Genomic DNA, 20,619 nt, shown 5'->3' on the forward strand with positions numbered 1-20,619 from the left:
TTCCAAGCTCAGGGACAGAGAAGGACACTTGTTTGGTTGAGGAATGTAGGCCAGTTGTCACTGGAGTGGCCACATGCCTTGGTTTGAACTGGACAAACTGATATTTTAACTTTAAGTCTAGTGAAAGGATGAAAATAGGTCATGTAAATATTATTTTTAATGTAACTTTTTAAATGTCCCTGTTTCGTGGCTATGCTCTTTGAAGTTAGACCTCAGTATTTCTTAAACTTTGATGACTGGAGTTAAGGACAAAAGGGCTATTCAAAAATTGCCAGGAAAAAAATCCTCCACCTTTGGCTGTGAAGGTAGAAATAGGAATTCTCGGTAGTCTCTCTGGTTGACTCAATGAGCCCTCTGGGTCAGTTAAATTCTTATTATCCTCGGTATTGGGCTCCCAGAAAGTAACCCAGATGCAAGTTTCTCCTCTGACGATGTTGTGTTTTGTTTGATAATGTGCCATGGGCCATGGGATTCTACAGAAACCTCACCCCACAGTGCTAGCCGGAGGTCTGGCATCTCGGGGGAGCATATCTGGGAGCCCTAGCCCAATTTATTTCAAAATGGTATAATAAAACCAAAATGGTAATAACAGATCTAAGGAGAGGAGCTGAACTAGAAGTCAGTGTTGATTGGAAGGTGGACAGATGAGGGAGGTTTAGGGAAGGCCAGAGAGCCAGCTGTTACCGGGATCAAACACAAGAAGTCAAAGGAAAGAGAAGCCATCTCTGGCAGCTTAGGATATTTGACATTGTGGGTTTTGTGGACTTTATCCTTTTTCACTGTATTAGATTTTCATCTGAGGTAATTTGTGGGAAACGGTAATATAATATATCTCCAATTCAGATGCTGCTGGCTCAGAATAAATGAAAATTGAAGGCCAATGTCATGTTCCAAGATAGCACTTAGGAAATCCTGAGGATCTCCTTTGTGTCTAATTGTAATTCCATTTAAAAGCAGATGGATGCTTAAGAAATTAAGAATTCTTTTCATAGGCTTCCATAGGCTCCATACAGCACAGTTTATTATGAATAAGTAGTGATTTCATTTTCTTATTTACTAAATAGCAACCATAGTAGTACCTACTTATAACTCACCTAATGGCTAACCTAGAAAAATACCCAATTTATTTCAAAGCCTGGTATAACGCAGACTTTCCACTAAATCGCACCATTCCCTCCCCAGCTGTCACCTCGATCTTCCATGGCAGCCACAGTTGCAATCCTGGAACATCCCAACATTCTTTTAAGATTGTGGATTATCTTTTTGTTTTTAATCTCTAATTCTGTACTTCATGCAAACTACTAATAATGTCTAGCAACATTTGAGCCTAATTATTGACTTCATCCCAAAGACATTTTTTTCAAATTCTTTCAGAAATTTCCAAACCCGAAAAAGCCATAATTAATCATTATCACTTTTATGGCAATGTGTGTACAGGGCAGGGTGATGAATAGTGGCCGATCTGGAGTCTGACAGATCTGGATTCCGGGCTCAGCTCTGTAATGTGACTTACACAGCCAGTGCCCAGCACATAGTCAACCCTCTCCTAAGAGGTTCGTTGTGAATTTCTCGTTTTGGATCTTCCATCAGGGCAGCCTGCTGGTCACTACTTTACATTCAGTATTTCCGCTGCAAGGCACTCACAGTGTTCCCCTCGGTTTTCTGGTCTCTCACGGGCACACTCATAGATTTTTGGACCTTGTTGTTTCACTTTGCTATGTTTTAGCTTCCTGATCAGTTCTTGCCTGACATCTGGTTCCACGCAGAATTCTGCGCAGTTTCTGTCCAGGGCAGTGGAACAGGAGGTCTGGCTCCTGGTACATAAGCAGCAGCTGTGAAATCAGGGAAAGGTTGAGTGATGTCTCTGTTGCCAGTTAGCTGCTTGAACTTCAATTCTCCCCCGGAAGCCCGGGAAATAACAATACATGTATCTAAGGTTTATTAATGATATCGTTTACATGAAAGTACAAAATGTCATAAAGATGTAGGTGTATATTATTATCTACATGTACAACCCTTATTTATGAACCATGGCAGCCTTTTGCTCATTCTGTTGTATGATAATAATGTAATTATACAATAATATGTTCCGTATTTAGCTTATATGTCAGACTCAAAAATCTGTTTGTCACATGTGACCACAGTCAATTATCCCTCTGTGCTAAGACAGGCCCGTTGATTCTGGCCCCACTCACCACATGTGGACAAATTGTTCTCCATATTGTAGTGTACGATTATCTCTCCCAAAACTCCTACCACAGTGTACAGTGTAGGACTCGACACTATACTACTTCCCACTTCTTCTCCTGGACCACATCTTCTACTTCTTGTCTATCATTTCCATTGCCTAAGACAATCATGTTACAAGTACTCTTCAATTTCTAAGAGTCATTTACTAATTCTATGTTGAGAGGATCCCTATTCCTGGCTTACCATGGTTAGAGTTATCACTCAAACAGGGGGCGCCTAACAGAAGCTCTGATTCAGCTCAACTCCAGTGCAGCCAGGCTTCAGTCTATTTGCACTTTTTGTTTCCATTAATTTGAAGACTTGATATCTTTTCCCAGGGGCATGGCTGAGGTACCTCATTAGACTGTATGCAGGCTACCCAACACAGAGAAAGATCCATCTAAATGGAACTGAACCACTGAACTGTTCACCTACCAGAGAAGAGCAATTAGACTTTGTCAGAAAAAATTATGAAAGGTTTTTAAATGGACCAAAAAAGATTATTGAGTGCCCTTTCAATAAAAAACTAGGTATTGTCTTGTGTACCCTTCTGGGTTATATGATTCTATTACGACTGCTTTTTTCATTGTCTTGGAGCTAGTTTTCAACACTGTGAGTTTTAGAAATTTGATATTATTGCAAATTAATTATTTTTATTCTTAATCATAGAAATGTAACAGAATTTTGTCCTGTGAGGGTAAATTGATATAACCTGTGCCTATGTCATAAGTCAATTTTGCATCTATTACACAAATTCATTTCAGTATCCTTGATTGCCTGTACGTGTCTGCTCCTTGGATTCTCCTTGGAGCAAGTTTTTAACTTTGAACATCTTATTAGTTTCCTCATTAGTTAATGAGTTAAGTAAAATCTTTGACGCCTGTTTATTTTATGTTGGCATAAAAGTCAGGACTTCCCTTTGTTAAAAGTAAATTGTTTAATAATTTTATTTAGTCTTTTCCCATGGGTTGTCATAGAACTTCCAGCTCTTCTTCAGAAAGTATGCTCTAGACACAGTAAAATGTCTTTATGTTGCTTCAAGTTTCGTACTCAGCTGGCTTATCTCTAAACCAGGCCTGCAGAAACACCATAAGAGGAAGTTTGCTCTGCCTTATATAATACTGACATCAAGTTGCCTGTATAACTTCATCACTAACTGCTTTTCTACATGTATCCAAGATTTAATCAAATTGAACTTCTCACTGATCACAAACCCACCTTGCGTTTTTTTCCCTATTCCCACGCTTGTATTCAGGTTGTGCCTTTGCCTGGAATACCCTCCCACACTTTCTGACCTCTTCAGCTACAAAATCCCAACATCTTCTCCAGCTGTAATGCAAATACTTTTATCAAGGATTTCCATGAGATCAGTCCCCCAAATACGCCATCACCCATCCTTTCATCTCTGGATCTGATACAGCTTATAATGTTCATTCTCAGTGTACCACATTTTATCATTAAGCATTTATGAATCCTCTCCTCTCAAATACAGAATAAGGTCTTTGGGTGCCAGGACTATTTTAGCCCCCAACCCTATTCCTTGAAGTGTAAAGACCATTTTCTTATATATAGGAGGCATTCATCTAAAATTAATGAATGAATACATGAACAAATGGACATATCCATACCATTTGTTGTTGCAATTATCTCCACCAGATGTTGAGGAGCAAATTTAGACCATTGCTAGAATTTCACAGATTGAAACAAACTTCAAAGTCCTTCTCTGTGGAAATTTATGCTCAAGTTCCAGACTTGCTTGGTCCTGGGAGTTCAGCCATCTAGAGCTTCTTTAACATTTCCATTTTTCTTTGTTTTACTGCTGCTAGTAAACATGCAAATCTTCAAAGACCTTACATAGGGTCTTCAACAGATGTGCTGTTGAAAGGAGCATGCTCCCTTATTGACCTTTACCAGCAAGGCTGCCGTACAGAGAATGTTCCAAATACATTGCACGCTCTGGTAACACCAGCCCCACATGTTCTGCACTGATGGATGGTGGTTTACAAAGTGCTGTAAGGAATTTTGGAGGGATAATAATAGAACATTAAGCATGAGTTTTATTTTTCAGGCCACATGATGAATTAATAGGCTTATTCCTCAGTAAGATTATTTATTTTCAGTAGGGTTCTTTTGAAAGATTCTAATATTTGAAGTAAAGGAAATAAACTGTTGGCTTTTCCCTTTCAGAATAAAATGTTTTAAGGTTGCTTGCCATGCTCCTTTTAGCCACAATTGTGACTAGATCACGGAGAAAGGACGCATGCCCACTTAGAGGTCCTGCAACTGTGTAACAGCATGCTGACACCAGGGTGATAAGGTGAGAAGCTCTCTCATCATTGCTACAAATCAGGGCTCCCACTTGCAACAGAACCACACCTACAATTTTGTTAAAGCATCTTTCCTCAATGACTTATGATTTAAATTATCTACCCTCCAAGGGAATTATTTGCTGGTATATTTATTTGGTCTACTTTGAATGATAGTCAGACCCATGTTACATCATTAGCGGTTCGACTTGTCAGAGCTGCCACCTTAGGAGAATATAAGTCACAAAGAAGTGTGGAAATGCAGGTGGCATCAATGCAGCTTGCCCAAACCCACTTGGTAAAGCCATCTGCCTTCTTTTGCAGGAGCCTGACCTCCACTGCAGTCAATACTCTCCTTTTCTCATTCCAAACCCAACTGGGACAAATGTGTTGGCCCTCTGGTTATTCAGGGAGCCAGGCCATGCAAGAAATACCCAATGCTTGGGCTCCTGCAGGCTGTCTTCCTGATTTAGGAGGCTCAGGGGGGAAACAAAAGCCACCTATAAAGGTCTTTTAATTTTTAACATAAGCTCTGGCTTGAGTTGTAAAGTGTATCTCATTGGTCATCGTGGTCTGAAGTCCATTCTATCCCCTAAATTCATCAGTGTGTAACTGCCACAGCTGCTGAGGCTTTGGCACCTGCGGGGTACCCCTGAGAGGGGCTCTGCAAAAGACAGTTTTATAGGCAGCGAGCCTAATGGCAAGAATTTCAAGATTTGCTTTTCAAATAAGCGTATGTTAAGTGAAAAAAAACCACACCACACTTTAAAATGTCAATGAGCCACAGAAAGTTTCATTGGTTAAAAAAGAGCCTTATGAGAAATCTATCATACAGCCTCTGATTTAAAAATGTAAAGAGAAACAGATTGACCCACATTTAAAGAAGGTCCAGAAAGACAAGAAAGACTACAGCCTTTAATGAGTGTCATACCTGTGTTCAAATCAAGGACTCTTTCCAACTAGAATGTTTGTTTTTAATGAAGAAGCATTTCTTAATTTAGAGGCTAATTCTCAGAAACTGCTTTGGAGGCCAAAATATTTTTGGGTTTAGGTGGTGTGTCTGCTTACCTTGCTGAAATCCCAGAGGGCCATGAAATCAAGTGAAGGTAGGACTGGATTAGAAATCAGCAGAGCTGAGCTCTGAACCGCATCCTGTTGGTTGTACCTTGCTTCTAAGTCCTCAATTTCTACTTCATGCTGCAGTTGTCCCATAGGTTGGTAACGGAACCATGGGCTGGTGGGACAACCGAGCAGGTACTGAGATCTGGCCTCTGAAGACATGACCACTCAACCTAGCTGTCAGGACACAGGAGGAAGCGAGAACACTACCCTAGGCAGTGCACAGCCCTCTAAGCGTCCGCCTCCACACACACACACACACAGCTCTCTCTAGCAGCATATAGGAATCCCGAGGGCAGTTTCTCAGGGTACAAAGTCATTGTACTCTTTTCCCTCTACTCTACCCAAATGTAAATGGCTGCTTATTTCACAAAGGTCCCCAATCAGAGATTTTGCTGGAAAAATACATTAGTCAATAGTATTCAAGGACTTTTTTCCATTTTGAAATTTTTACATGCACAAAAATTCAGCATATATTATGGAGTTAAGAGGAAAACTTGGCTGAATTTCAGCAACAAAACAGGATACTTCTAAGACTTTTAAATCTTCCTGAGACCTTAGAGCTAGATGTGAATCTAGCCTTCAAAGTTGGGTAAGTTCCAGGTTTGTATTGCAAGAAGCCAAGTAAGCAGATATCAGCATTTCTAAGCTCTTCACTGCATTCTTCACTACCAATTTATATCTTTAAAGTGAAACATGCACTAAACTACATGCCATGGAAGTGTATTGTTGTGGACTTCTTAGCTGGAAGCCTTGCAGCATAGTGGAGAAAGACAGTATAAGAAACCCAAGGAAACTGGAATGATGGTTTCTGCTCTGCCCCACCAGCCAGGTCACCTTGGGCAACCCCTTTAATTGTTTTTTGCAGCTCTAAAATGGCTTTAGTGCTCTGATTATCCGAGGTTAAAGGAGATAAGATGAGGTATGATTAAAGACACACTTTACATCCTCTATGAAATTCTACTGTAATACACATGTATCCTTCATACCCAGAATCCCTCAGGAAGAGCAGGCTTGGCGGAAGGTGCTTGAGCCCTGAGGGAGTTTATAGCATTACAGACAGAGCCATTCCTTGGTGAGCTGCTCAGCCAGATTTCTAGAAATCCAATCCCTAGGTTATAAGCCTTCAGTAAGTTTCTCTTTGTGATCCGCCTAATGCTTTATTAAGGCAAGATTCTCCTCTCCTTTGAGGTGTCTTTTCCTCCCTCCAGGGCCCCTCAGGCCACAGGGGACTCTTCTGAGCTGGTCATTCTTCAAGAGACCCAGGTAAGGAGCTTCCTCAGTGCACCCCTATGCACTCTATGATGGGGCACAATGACTCATGTTCTTCCAGTGGGCGTGGCTCATAGCTACCCAAAGTCATACAGTCTTTGAAGAATCATGTTTTGTTGCTGAAATACAAAAGTGTTTTCCATTTGACTCGACACCTATAAGATTTTAAATTTGGTTTTAACACCAAAATTTCAAAATGGATAAATACATCTTTAAGTACAATTAATTTTTTCAGCCAAATGAACCACATTTATGCCGTAATTACTTCTACTTCTTCTTCCCCTCTCCCCACTCCTTCATGACCCAAGAATACATTTCTTAAGGAAGTACTCTTTTCCTCTCCAAATCATCTCTCCTTGGGGGCATCACAGTTCAATAAGAAACTCAAAGCCAAAATTCTAGAAAATGATAGTTAAGGAGGGGAGCAGCCTGGGTAAGGAAAGCCCTTTTGGCAACCTCAAACTTTCTTCGACAACCTGATCAGGATCTCTGGGCAGCTCTGCTCAGAGACCCAGCCTAGCCACCTTCTTGGGAGAGACCCATAGACAGCTGCCCATCTTCTCCTGGCTACAAGGGGGTGAGTAACCCAGAACACGGCATTCCATCTCTGAAATGCGGTTGTCCACTGAGGGATGTATTCTGGGCCAGCCCTGCTCACAGGTGAGGTTCCAGAATGGAACCCCAGCTCTGCACAACTAATTCCTCTATTCCCTGGGTGGAGACTGTAGATTCACCAAAAGTGTTAACTGGGCAGAAGGGGAAAGATGGAAAGAGCTAAGGGCTCAGCCCTGCCCAGTACCATAACAGAAAACAATAGCCCAATATCTAGCTGATGAAGGCTCACTTGCAGTCTCCTCTTATACACAAATGGCCCATGTGCAAAGTGAAGGCAGGCCTCCGTCTCCCCCTGAGGGATTGCAGACAAGTGTCTGCCTGCACAATCCATCTCCAGGGCATGTGCGAGGGAGGCGGGGCAGAATGGGTAATGTGAAACATAAAAAACTACAGCTGAAATGGAGAGTTGCAATTGCAAATAGCCCTTAACCAACACCAGGCCTCATCTGTTGTTAGTGTTTGAAGTCTGGAGACAGAGGCCTGTACCATTCCCTTCTAATTTCTCATGCTGGAGCTCATCAGCAGTGGAATGCAGAGAGACCAAGCCTGCAGCTAGGGTCTGCTGTCAGGAACCAACGCCAGGTCTATGGATGGCACAGTGATTGCCCTGCATGACCCAGCAATCTCCCAGGAGTGAGAGGTTCACAAGGTGGTCAGCACGATGCCCTCAGAGGAGGGCAGTGACTGGTCTGTTTGGTGGAGAGAGAAATGACCTGCAAGTCAGGTTTGGAAGAAGGAAAACAGTGCCCTATGCAACGGAGACCACAAAGAGCTAGAGCAACAGCTCCTCAGAGATGGTCCCAGAGCTCCAGCCCTCAGAACGGAAGGGGAGTTGTTTGGGTCCCTGGAGAGAAGCATGCAAGCTTAGCTCTGGATGGCACAATCTCTTCTTACTTCAGGGCCCTCTCTTGGAAAGAGGTGGTCAGTTTGAATACTGCCCTGTGTTGGTCAGATAACACCACCGCCTTTGCCTTTCTGCATTACCAGAACATCAGGAGCACCAATGGCTAAGGGAGACTTAACAACTAAAATCTCAGGGTCATCCTGAAGTTATTGGTAATTAAGATTATAGTTTGTCTCCAGCCCTTGAGCTGAACCACTCTACCAAAGCACAGATGTTCCTCAGTCTCTTCTGCGTGAACTCTTGAGTGTCTCTGGATCTATCCTTTTTTCATTCATTTTTCAAGAACTTTCTGGTCCTTAATCTAATGATAAGACACTTTCTGATTTTCCTCTTGCTGTGCTCATTATAGATTCATAGGGGAATTTTCCACATTGAGAATCTAAGATAACTCACTAGGCAAATCCAGCAAAAACGTAGGTCACATTCATTCCAAGTCATCTAGTCCCACTTAACTGTCTGAATTATCAAGTAAAGCTAGGGGAGGGATTCTTTAATTTTCATCCATTATTTCATTAATTCAACAAGTATTGATTGAGATCACTAGGCATCAGTTCCAGGTGCAGATTAATACCTGCTTAAAAGGAGATCATAGAGAATGGTGTGTTTGCAGCAACCAGAACCTCAGCTCATTTCCTATGAGCAATTCTCAACAAGTAATTTGGGAATTTATATGCTCCTACCGACCACTCACCTCCTGAGGAAAATCTGTTTAACCAACTAATTCATTTATTTTTAAACATTTAGGGGAGCTGCTCCTCTTCCCCACCTGAACTAGGGCTCTCCCCCTGTGCAGAGGTGCCGAGCAGTCAACACGGTGACTTACTAAAGAGAATCTCGCCGTAACAAGTACACTGGTTTGGGAAACACTGTTATTTCCCCACTAGACATGAGAATCTTCTCCCCATCAAGAGATACTAGGCAGCCAGGGGAACTTGCAAAGGGGATTCAGCCACAATGAATGGCCAGCACAGGAAGCCCCTCTATCTGCACAGTCCTAAGACTCCCCTCCCATACCTAGGGACATTGGGTGGCCAGGCAGCACCATGAAGAGGGGTCTGCAGCATTACAGATGGCCTGCACCAGGAAGCCGCATCCTCCCAATGAGCCAGACAATCCTTTTGCACTTAGATGCCGGCAGCCTGGAAAACTCCTTATATATCCTGAGCAGTGACCAGTGGGAGACTCAGCTGTGCCAGATGCAGCAAACAGACCAAATTAACATGGCAAAGATTCTGAAAATAAATTTGCCATTGGAACCACAACCCATGAAAGTAGGTGAGGATCTGCGCACTGAACCCAAACAGGGGAACGGCCTGCTAAAATAAAAGATTTAAGTAGGATCCACGTTTTCCTAACATAATAGTTAAAAATGTCCAGGATACAAAAGAAAATAGCCTAACCTAACAAGAACCAGGAAAATGACAACTCGAGTGGCAGAATACAATCAGGTGATGCTTATACCAGGATGACACAAATGTTAGAATTATTTCACAAGGATTTTGAAACAGCCATCATAAAAATGTGTAAATACATAATTAAAAATTCTTTTGAAACAAAAGATTCAGAAAATCTCATGAAAGAAATATGTTATAAAAAAGAACAAAATGGATATTTTAGAACTGAAAAATAAAATAACGGAAATTGAGAAACTTGCTGGGTATACTCAGTAGTAGAGTTGAGATGACAGGGGATAGAATCAGTGTAATGGAATGCATATCAAGAAAGCTTACCTAATCTGAAGAACAGAGAGAAAACAGACTGGAAAAAAAATTAACAGAGCCTCAGGGACCTGTGCAATAATAGCAAAAAGATCCAACATTGGATATCGTAGGAGGAGAGGAGAAACAGAGTGAAGCAGAAAGAGTATTTGAAGAAACAACTTCCCAAATTTGGTAAAAGACATACATCTTTTCACTTAAGAATCTGAGCAAACTCAAAACAGGATGAAATCAAAGAAATCCACACCAAGACATATCATAGTTAAACTTCTAAAAACTAAAGACAAAGTTAAAAACTAAATAAAATTATTGAGAACATTCATAAAGAAACAATGTACTACCTATAGGAACAAAAAAAAAAGTTCAAATGGCAGCACATTTCACATCTAAAACCACAGAAGTTAGAAAGAAGTAGCACATTTTCAAGTGGTAAAATAAAATAACTGTCAGCCACAGATTCTATGTCCAAGAAAACTATCCTTTAGAAATGAAAGAGGAATAAATACATTCTCAGGTGAAGAAAAACTAAAAGAACTTATCACTAGAAAATCTACCCTTAAAGATCAGCTAAACAGGTTCTTTCTAATAGAAAGAAGGAATCTTAGAGCAGCAGGAAGGCAGAAAGAACAATAGAGCAGAAATATGGGTATATACAATAGACAATCCTTCTCATCTTGAGTTTTATGAAGCATATATATTTTGTAGAAAGAAAAAATTGTACCACCATCTGATTCTCAAGGCAATGATATTTGAAAGTAGTAAAGGTAAAGAACATAAATGGAAATAAAGCCCACACTTCACTAAAAGTAGAAAAATGTGCCTATCAGTAGACTATGACAAGTCACATATACATATTGGAATACCCATAGCACTAAGAAGACTACAGAAAGAGAAACACAAAAATTCTGCAAACAATTAAGATGGAATCCTAGAAAATGTCCAAGTAACCAATAGGAAGGCAAGAAAAGATAAATAGAACAAGAAACAGAGGAAAGAAACAGAAAACAATAAAATGGCAGTCTAAACTTCCAACATATAAATCGTTACTCAAGATTTAGAAGGTATTAAATGGGTCAACTAAAGGGCAGAGATTAGAAGGGTGGATTGGCAAAGAAAAGACATGCACACAACCCAACTAGTGCAATTTACAAGAAATTGACTTCAAACTCAATAATATAGGTGAATATAAAGATAGGAAAAGATGTACCACACAAATATTATACAAAAAAATATATAGAAAACAGTAGAAATAGTTTTATTCATATTAAAATCTGATAAAGTTAACTTCAGAACAAAGAAAATAACTAGAGACAAAAAGGAACAGTATGTAACGATTAAAGAATCAATCCACCAGGAAGACCCAAAGTATGTATGCACCAAACAATGAAGCTTCAATACTCAAGGCAGATTCTGATAAAGCTGAAAGGAAAAATAGAAAAATCCAGATTCACTGGGGACTTCAACATTCACCTCTCGGCAACTCATAGAACTACAAGACATAAAATCAACATGAATATAGAAGATCTGGGCAATCCAATCAAGCAACAGAATCTAATTCACTATATAGAACTCAACAAGAGCAGAACATGCATTTTTTTCCAAGTGACTATGTTCACCATGATAAGCCAGATCCTGTGCATTAAAACAAATCTCAAAATTTTTTAAAGAGCTGAAATTCCACAAAGTATGTTCTTTGAACATAATGGATAAAACAAGGAGTTGGTAATAGAAAGACAACAGGAAAATCCCCAAACACTTGGAAATTAAGTATCATGCTTAGTCATCCATGGGTCAAAGAGGAAGTCTCAAAAGATAAAAAAAAAATATGAGGGAGCAGGGGAATAAGGGGCATTATGATTAGCACACATAACGTGGGGGTGGGGCCCAGGGAAGGCAGGATAGTACAGAGAAGACAAGTAGTGACTCTATAGCATCTTACTATGCTGATGGACAGTGACTGTAATGGGGTATGTGGGGGGGACTTGATAATGGGGGGAATCTGGTAACCACAATGTTGCCCATGTGATTGTATATTAATAATATCAAAATAAAAAAATACATATATAACTTTGAAAAAAAAACTGGCTGAGATGATAAAAATATATATATATGATATGTATATGTATATATATATATATATGTAAATAAATGAAAATGAAAAATAACATGTCAAAATAGTAACATGTCAAAATAGTTGGGTACAGATAAATCAGCGCCAAGAGAGAAATTTATAGCACTAAATGCCTACATTAAAAAGAGAATCTCAAATTAAGTGCTTTCTTTAAGAAACTAGAAAAAGAACAAAATAACTAAAAAGCATTTAGAAAGAATAAGATAACAGAAATCAATTAAATTTTAAAAAGGAAAATGGAATATAAATTAAACAAAAAACTGTTTCTTCAAAAATAGCAACAGAATTGATAAACCTCTAGCAAGACTGATGAGAGGGAGGGGAGAAAAGAAACAGAAATAAAAGTGTATGTCATCAGACTGTGCAGCCCACAAGAGAATGACAAACTCATACTACAAAAAACTTTATACTTGTAAATTTAACAACTTATGAGAAATGGACCAATTCCAGGAAAAATCACAAACTGACAAAACACAACCAAGAAGAAATATGTAACCTAAAGAGTCTTATAAACTTAAAAAAAATTGAATTCATGATTTGAAAGCTCTCATCAAAAATATCTCCAGGAACAAATGGTTTCATTTGAAAACTCTACAAAACTTTTAAAGAATCAACACCAATTTTACCAAATCTCTTCCAGAAAATAGCAGACAAATGAACATTTCTAAAATCATTTTATGAAGCCAGTCTTACAAAAATACTGAAAACAGATAAAAATAGTATAAAACCTTTAAAGAAAACTACAAATTGCTACCTTTTATGATCTTAGAGGCCAAAATAAAGTCCTCAACAAAATACTAGCAAATCAAATCCAGTATATATTTTTAAAATTACATAAGGAATCACGATATGTGGCCTTTTAAGACTGTCTTCTTTTACTTAGTAATAGTTAAATGGCTGACTAGGCTGGGGGATGGTGGGGAATAGGGAATGACTGCTAACATATATAGGGTTTCCTTTTGGGATGGTGAAAATATTTGAAACTTAGGATTGTGGTAACAGTTGCACAATTTTATTAATATACTAAAAACCATAGAATTGTACACTTAAATGGATACATTTTATGGTTTGGAATTATATCTCCATAAAAATGTAAAAATCCTACAGTGTGACCAAGTGGGATTTATTCCAGGAATCCCAGGTTAGTTTAATCAAAAAATCAAGCAATGTAATTCACCACAACAAGCTAAAGAATAAAAGTTATATGATCCAAGCAGTTGACACAGAAAAGGAATTTGATAAAATCCAATACCCATTCCTGATAAAAATGTCAACAAGTCAGGAATAAAAGGGAATTATTTCAACATAATAAAGAGCATTTATAAAAATCTTATAGCCAGCAACATACTTAATGGTGAAAGTCTGAATACATTTCCCTTATGATGGAGAACAAGTCAAGGATACCTACTTTTACCAATTCTAGTCAACATAATATTGATCTAGTCACTGCAATAAGGCAAGATCAACACATAACAAATCACTTGTATTTTTATATACTAACAATGAACATGCAAAAAACAAAATAAAAAATAATAACATTTGCAAAGAATATCATTTATCATTCTCCAATGAAAATGAGCTGCTTAAGTATGAACCAAAAAATATATATATACAGATTTGTATGCTCATCTTGCAAAATGCTGATGATAGAAATTTTAGAGTTAAATGAATGGAAAGACATACAGCGTTCATGGATTGGAAGAATCAATATAGTCAATTTGGATGTCCATTCCATATTGAAATTGGTATATAGATTTAATGTAATTCCTATCAAAATGCCAGCAAATTTTTTGTTTACTTTTCAACAAGTGGTATAAATGGTGCTGGAACATTTAAGTATTCATAGTTTTAAAAGAAACCTCCAACTAAGCCTCACACCTTAAGCAAAAAATAACACAAAATGAGTCACTGACTTAAATGTGAAAGGTAAAACTACAAACTTTTAGAAAAAAAAGGAGAAAATCTTCATTATCTAAAGCTAAGGCAAAGACTACTTAGGCTCAGACTTCACACTGAAAGCAAGATCCATAAGAGGAAATGTTGATAAATTGGACCTTATCAAATTAGAAACCTTTGCTCTGTGAAAACCCCTTTTATGAACACAAAAAACAATACAAATTATAAATTAGGATAAAATATTTTCAAACCACATATCTGCAAAGGAGTAGTGTCAGGAATATATAAGGAACTCTTGAAACTTAATAGTCAAAAAACATAAAAATAAAAACCAAACTAGAGCAGATATTTCAGTAAAGAGGATATTGAGAGAGCAAATAAGCTCATGAAAAGATAACATCATTAGCTGTTCAGGAATTGCAAATTAGAACTATAGTGCACGATTACTACGTATGCATGAGAATGGCTAAAATAAAAAAATAATAGCAGTGAATGCTGTGAAGAAATTGGATAACTCATACATTGCTAGTAGAACTGCAAAATGGTACAACCACTCTTGGCAGTTTCTTATCAAACTAAACATACAACCAGGCAGTCGCATTTTTGCACATTGATGCTAAAGAAAAGAAAAACTTATCTTCATGTATAACCTGTACACAAATGTTCATAGCAGCTTGATTCATAGTGACTCACAAGTAGAAACAACCCTATATCTTTCAATGGATGGATGGTTAAACAGCTGGTAAATCCACACCATGGAATACTACTCAACAATAAAAAAGAATGAACATACAGAATTTTATTGTCGTTAACAACCATTTGATCAATAAATATGAGAGATGCCCTCACAAAAAAAAAAAAAAAAAAAAAAAAAAAAAAAAAAAAAGGACAGACTTCCAATGGTAAAATAAATTAGTAACCGGGATGTAATGTATAGCATAAGGAATATAGTCAAGATATTGTAACAGCCTGGTAGGGTGATAGCTGGAACCTAGAATTATGTATATAAATGTTCTACCACTGTGTTGTACACTTGAAACTCATGTAATGTAATACTGTGTGTCAACTACCCTTCAATAAAAAATAATTATTAAAAAAAAAAAAAAAAAAAAAAAAAAAAAAAAAAAAAAGAAAGAATGAACTACTGATACACTCAACAACTTGTATGAGTCTGAAGCTGACTGAAAATATTCAACCCCAAAAGATTTCATATTTTGTGTTTCCATTTGTAACATTTGTGAAAAGAAAAAAAGAAATGGAAATCAGTGCAATGGTTGCCAGGGTAAGGAGGGGGAGAGGTGGGAAGCAGATGAGGGTGTTAATCTTAAAGCAGTCAATTATTTTACCAGCAAAAACAGGTTTATTTAAGAATATAGAGAATTGCATGTAGTTCAGTACAAGAAAGCTACAGTACAACCGTAAGCAAATCCAACAAACAAAGGAGAAGAGTGTTATTTTAAGGAGAAGAAGGAGGAAATTGGGAGGGGCTGTTTTGAACAAAAATCCACCGGAGAAAGTTGGAAAGGATTGTTTTGGATGCAAATCCACTAGATAAAAGCAAGAATTCAGGATGACAGGTTCTCATTGGCTAAGTTAGGGGTAGTCAATTTCTTGTGGGAGATTCAATGTGTATCTTTCCTTTTGGGGCCCTGTACTTGATGATTCCTTCCTGAAATTGATGTGCAGTAGTATGGCCCCCACTTCTAGCCTCCTGAATATACTTTAGCAAGGTTTCCCTTAATAATTTTCACAATTCTGCTTATAAAAGCAGAGGAGGAACATGAGGGATCCTTGTGGTGATGGAACTATTCCATAAGTGGTGATTGAGACACTAACCTATGCGTGCAATAAAATTGTTTAGAATTTACAGCACACATGCACACACACACACACCACAAACAAGCACAGATAAAATCATAGAAATGTAAAGAAAGCAGTATAAATCCATTCTTAGTTCATGGACCACATAAAAGCACATCCATGGGAAAGTTTGTTGGAGGGAAATGAGATGATTCACATCTCCACCGAAATATAAATAGGGCCACATTACCATGGAGGGAGTCAGGTAAGACATCAAACTATTAGAAAATAATAAAGGATGGAAAACAACAGCAAAACCCACAAAATAAAAGCCACCATGAGGAATGGCTTAGAGGAATCAACCTCTCCTGCCATTTGTGTCACTGCTATTAAGCTTGAGGTGATGAGCGGCGAGCCACTTTGGGAAGGCTTTTTAGGAGGCAATAAGTAAAGAGCTGTAGCACTTAGGGGAAGGGTGTTCCCGGTCTGGGGAAAATCACCTACAAAACTGGTAAAACAGAAATAAGTCAAAGGAAAGGACAGGTTGAGAGAAACAGGCTTTTATCGCTCACTGCTTGCTCAAATCCACTAGCTCGGCCCAGCCCCATCCACATCCTCTGGGAGCAGCTCAGGCTCTGCCCTCACAGGGCACTCTCTACTTCCCACCCACCCCTTGTGGGAGGAACTCTATTGGCAGGTCCTTGGTGACTGGCAGATGCAGGACCAATTATGTACCAGGAATGGAGGGGAGGAGAGAATGGGCATTAGCTCTCCACCCCGTGCACCAGATCTATGGAAGGCTCTGCAATGGTAAACACCTACTGATACATAAATGAACTAAGGCTATGTGGGAGATTCTGGAAATTCTGCAATTTACTCCACAATATCTTCTTTCTCCATCCAAAGCATCTTGGCCCCCACACCATCTCCATCCCATGAAGAGAGCTGGAAGTGGAGTTTTGTGAGGTCTAAGGTCCTCATGGGCACATTGGCTGGGGGGCACTTTGCTGACCAAACAAAGCTGAAGGCATGTGGCTCTTTCTTGTCCTTAAGAAGGGTGTACATAGGACAGTTCACCAGGAGTAAACATCTGGGAGACTTGAACCTGGATAAGGCCTTCGGGCCACAGGAGCCTAGACCAGGAACTACATCATCAACATCTGGAAGGAGAGAAAAACTCCCTCTCAACCCAAGTCAGACAACCTCACCCAGCCTCCTCCCATTGCCATCCTCTTCCAGGATTCCTGTGCCGTCTTTGCCTCTAAACCCTCCTCAGCCCATATCCGTCCTCGTCAAGCTCCCCGTCCCATCTAGCCTTCATTCTCTTCTCTCAGCCTCAGTACCCTCAGGGCTCACCCTGTTCCTCTACCAGGTGCTGAAGATACATAGCAGGGTAAAAAGACTAGTTCACATATCTTGGATGTGAACTACATACAATCCAACTGCTTCAAGTAGGTGGAAGAGATTAATAAGACCAGTAAATGTCATCCATTACCATAGACTAAATAGGAGTCTGATCAAAAGCAGTCAGGCCAAACCCAATGGATCCTGCAGAGTTACAGCATCCCAAGACTTGGGCAGCCAGTAACTGCAGAGAAAGCAGCAGAGAACTTAGTGCTTATACTGCATCTCTAGGAGCCTGGCTGCTGAGAAATGGCCAACAGCATAGACACTGATTCAGGCACCAACATGGAGCATGGATGGTGATGATTAAAATAAAATTAAAAATGTGTACAAAGCCCCTCAAAAATAATAAAATATGATACTCTGTGAAGAAACTGATCATGTTGCACTAATCCTTGAGATTTTTCAAAAAAAAATGAGTGAGAATCACAGAAAGAGGCTTAACATCTTTGCTGCAAAGTACTTCCAGGTCCTCCCACATCCACCTGGGGATAAAATGTGCATGCAGCCTACCAAGGCTGGAAAAATATACTTGCTACAACAAGATTCCCCATTGATGACAGAAAAATTTAACAATTTCTTTACTTGGTACTCAGCAGTCACTTAAATACGAGTGGGATCATGTGTGCCCCTAATAAGCCTGAAGGCCAGTCAAGTACAAAGGAAAAAGGAGAAAGCAAAGATGTCCCAAGGAAGCCATAGCTAATATCAGTATTGGTCTGTGTGCTGCTGAGCAGCTCTATCAGTTGAGAGTAATTCAAGGCCCCTGAGCTTTTTGGTTCCCTGATGTTCTACCAGACAGTGAGTCAGCATGAAGGTTAGAACCAAGAAAAGGATAGTCATAGGGTTAATTAAGCAGAGCCCTGAGCAAATACTCTGGCCAAATTCTGCCCAGTTGCCCCTCAGCTTACCCTCTTCCATTAAGCACCCCTCCGCTATAAATCCCAGAATGGAGCTCTCACTCAAAGTCAAGTCCTACAAGAGGTAGAAGTGATCTGGATTTGTATGGGTGTGTATGGTTTTATATATATATATATAATGTATGTGTGTGTTATATGTGTTACATATATTATATATATGTCATATATATATCACATATATGTTAGAAAAGTGGTCCTCAAAAATTTGTTTTGTATATCCCCAAAAGAATTTTGTAAGACTATACATTCCAACCAGTTTTAAGTTGACTTCCATAATTTTTATGAGTTTAAATATATACCAAGGATATAATTTCTAGTTTATCATGAATACTGGTATTTTAAAATAAAACTGATACTTCAGTCTTTCAAATTGACCAGTGAAATCTACATACCTTAGTGATTTACTGCTCAGCATAGTACATTTAGAAAGACAGATAAATAAGCTCTTCTTCATCAGGAGTAAATTCTACACTGTTCCCTTTCATCCTTGAACTGGTATTTCCATTCCACTCTCCTCACAGAATTTTATCTTAATAATATTTATGCTTATAAAGCTTATAATGACTACCCTACCATATTTTTCTAGCATAAGTCTCTGAATGGCGACATTCTATTCTGGATCTAGCTAACATTACAATTATCAGCAGTAAAAACTGACCAAAGCAGCAAAAGTAGATGATAAATTTTATAAATAACAAAACACAAAGGTAAAATTTTGGCAATTTATCTTATGTATAGATAGGTTTTTTTGTATAAACAATGGAAGAACATCACATATTGCTAGAATGAGACATGATTCAACATTAATTTTATTCCAATTTTGTGGTTCTTTTTTATTGCTAAAAACCTTGTTTACATAAGTAGATGGAAATAGAAGCAGTTTTGGTATAGCTTCAAGTTTTGCCAAAAATACAAAAATGATTTAGCATCAGAAATTATTTTGATAAACTTTCAGACAATTTTCTAGATTTTACTTCAGTTTTTTTAAAAGCAAAGATTTGGAAATAATTTGAGGTGCCAAAGGATTTTGGGGATTCATTAGTTTTCTTCACCTTCTTGATTTCCAAGTAGACAAAAAAAGCTTTATTTTAACTTAGCAAATATTTACTGTACATGTTACTCTAACATTTAAAGGCACCTCATTTATGGAACTACAATCATATGAAACTGGTTTTTAAAACCCTGTAAAGTTTTGCATTAGCAGTTAAGCAGGACTATTTATGCCAAATTTGCACTTTCAAGATAGTTTTAAAGTACATTAAATGTCATGACAGAGAAACTAAGATAAAAACATTTGGGAATCCATATAGGGATAGGTCAGTGATGTCTTGGTCATAAGCAATTGCATTTACACATATACATTTAACAGTTGGAATAGAGAATCAACATCTGAGAGGAATTAATATAATAAAGGTGTTTCTAGAGCTTCTTGCATATTGTTTTCAGAAGCCATTCTGTCCCACTTCAAGATAAAAGTAGATATTCTACTCTTTTTTTTTTTTTTAATATGGAACGCTTCACGAATTTGTGTGTCATCCTTGCGCAGGCGCCATGCCAATCTTCTCTGTATCGTTCCAATTTTAGTATATGTGCTGATGAAGTGAGCACTAGATATTCTACTTTAACAGTGCAGTTTAATTTACTTTGTGGAAATAAGGAGCCAAAGGAAAAGAAGATATTGAACCACTAGTAATTGTAGGACCTACAAAAACCAATTAATTTTTGTAAAGAAGTACATTATTTAAGGCATATTGCACAATATATTCCCATTACTAAAATTCTAATAAGTACAAGGTAGGAATTAATTAATGAGCAGAGAAATGATTGACAAATGCCAGCAGAGGAAGACTTATACCCAGGAAACAACAGGGACTATAAATTTACATTATCAAGTAATCTTCTAATTACTTAAGTAATTATAAAACTATTTTTAAGAGTAATTTTAAAAATTAATGAAAATATTTCCCCTATGCAACTTAAGAAATGTTCAAGAAAACATAAAACTTACCTCAATATATGGAACCTTTATTTGAAGATATTCTATAAATCCATGAGACATGAAAATGGAACATGGAATATACAAACAAGACAGAAATTCAGTTCAGTGAGAATATGCATCAGATTGTTTCTTATTAATAATGAAAGCAGAAAGTGTCCTTCTTTGTGAATGCATTGTTCTTATAATATTTTTTTATCAATATTGGATATTCCAACTGGAAGGAACTGATGATGGAGGGAAGGATAGAAATAGGAGGAAAATGGCCAGTGATATATATACAACTGAAATAACTGACTGTAACTGAAC

General features: G+C 38.1%; 1 non-coding gene across 1 annotated transcript; it reads right to left on the minus strand.

Annotated features, from left to right (window-relative positions):
* Positions 1 to 19,815: 19,815 nt before the first annotated feature.
* LOC118935768 (U6 spliceosomal RNA) lies at positions 19,816 to 19,922 on the minus strand. The gene has a single exon (XR_005033985.2). It is a non-coding gene; the product is annotated as a U6 spliceosomal RNA (small nuclear RNA).
* Between the last annotated feature and the right edge of the window lie 697 nt (positions 19,923 to 20,619).

The sequence above is a fragment of the Manis pentadactyla genome, chromosome 19 (assembly GCF_030020395.1).
Source record: "Manis pentadactyla isolate mManPen7 chromosome 19, mManPen7.hap1, whole genome shotgun sequence".
In the NCBI taxonomy this organism is placed as follows: domain Eukaryota; kingdom Metazoa; phylum Chordata; class Mammalia; order Pholidota; family Manidae; genus Manis; species Manis pentadactyla.